Source organism: Elephantulus edwardii, unplaced genomic scaffold, assembly GCF_000299155.1.
Source record: "Elephantulus edwardii isolate Elephantulus edwardi_28Jun2011 unplaced genomic scaffold, EleEdw1.0 scaffold00278, whole genome shotgun sequence".
NCBI lineage: Eukaryota > Metazoa > Chordata > Mammalia > Macroscelidea > Macroscelididae > Elephantulus > Elephantulus edwardii.
In genome coordinates this window covers 66,935-68,813 of record NW_006400028.1, presented here as the reverse complement: position 1 = coordinate 68,813, position 1,879 = coordinate 66,935, and the positions used below count along the sequence as shown (strand labels likewise).

Below are 1,879 nucleotides of genomic sequence, written 5' to 3'. Positions count from 1 at the left end.
ATTCATTCTATATAGTTGTTAGGTGCTGTCAAGTACAACCCAGAGAGACCCTATGAACAGCTCACCTGAATCTTGCTCTATCCTGTGCCATCCTCATTACCTCTGCAATGCGAAAGCCTACTGCTGAATCAGTGTCAACTCAACTCATTGGAGGTTTTCCTCTCCTTTGGTGACCCCCCAACTTTCCAGGTATGGTGGTCCTCTCCAATGAGTAACCTCGCCTAGCTACATGTCTGAACTATGATGAAAGATGCAGTTTCACCACCCTTGCCTCCAAGGAGTACTCTGGCTGTACTTTCTCCAAGACATATCTGTTTGTCCTTTTCGTAGCCCAGCACTACAACTCAATGGCATCAATTCAGGTGATGGGCCTGAGAGCGGAGCTGGACTCGCTGCTATTGCAGCTGCTCTAGGACCTTGAAGAACTAGCGGCAAAGTGGGCAGCTTTGAATGCCTGGGTAGAGGAGGGTTGGTTCTTGCTCCCCAAGGCTCATTACGCCATGGGTGCCAAGTCAGTGGGGCCTCTGCCCCATGCCTCCCACATAAAGCCCCGCTGTTTTGTCCACACTAGCGAGACATAGGATGGACTCCAGTGGCTGTGGGTGGTGAGGACGGCTGGTTGGAGTCCAGAGGACGTGGGCCCTGACAAGCCAGCTCTGCGAAGACACGAGGGCCTCTCTAAGACTCCACAGCCAGAGCCCTCAGCAGACCCTCAGGATCCCCTGAACTGGTTTGGGATTCTGGTTCCTCACAGTCTGCAACAAGCCCAAGCCAGCTTCCTGGAGGGCCTGCAGTTCTCTGCAGACATGGCCAGCCTCCAGATCCTAATCAACTGGAATTGAAGACAGTTCAAGGAACTCCAAGAGAAACTCAAGCAACTTGAACCTGGTCCTGCCTGACTTGCATCCAGATTTAGGGCCATGTGCACAGCTATTTTCAGACACAGCTACCTCACATCAGGCCTTTTTCCTTTATAGATTCCACTTGGGCTCCAAAGATCCCCTGATCTTTCATGTTTTCAACTTTTGTAATGTGAAAGTTAAAAGCAATGCTTTAAAACCACTTCTAGTCCCATATCCTCGTAAGATATACTCAGTAGGGCAAGTGTAAGGCTCTTCACCTTAGTGAGGACAAACAGCTTCCTAGATAAATCAGCTGCAGTTTAGTTAGAGGATGAAGTACTGTATAACCCCATGACAGGAAGACTAAGTGTCTTGAGTTCACTGGTTTATCAAAATTTATGTAAAGACAAAGTCATGCAAAGTTAACAGAGTAAGACAATGTGATAAAAATTTAAAAAAAAAAAGAGCTCTGGTGGCCTACTGGTAAGAAGCTGTTCTGCAATCCACCAGATGCTCTACTGGAGCACAGAATTAAAATAAGGGTTTGGGGAACTCTGGTGACCTAGTGGCAAGAAGCTGCACTGTAATACCAGAGATATTCAGTTCAAATCCACCAGAAGCTCTGCCAGAGAAGGAGGGGCAATCTCCTCCTGTAGCAGTCAGATCCAATTTGATGGTACATAACACACAAATAATTAAAAAAAAAAAGTACAACAAAAAACCACAACAAAACCTAAGTAGATGGGAAACCCTTGGCTTTAAACTTTGGAGTAAAAAAACTCTAATTTGGGTTTTTAAAGGAAGTCTATGAAGAAACTCAAGTTTTTAATATCTTCATCAGAAATGAGATGCAATCTCTTTTCATGTGCTACTTGTTTTGAAAGCTTCATATTTCTCCCGACTCATTGATCTTTTTAGGTATTTTCTAGACACTTTGGGAAAAATTAGTTCTTATTTCCTAAAACGACTATAAATATATTTTGCAGGGTTAAAAAAAAAAGATACCTCCAGAACGAAGACTGCATAATGGAGTGGAC

At 44.6% G+C, this 1,879-nt stretch overlaps 1 pseudogene; it reads left to right on the top strand.

The window, feature by feature from the left end:
* The first annotated feature begins 365 nt into the window (after window positions 1–365).
* Window positions 366–899, top strand: LOC102855592 (annotated as a pseudogene).
* Window positions 900–1,879: the final 980 nt, after the last annotated feature.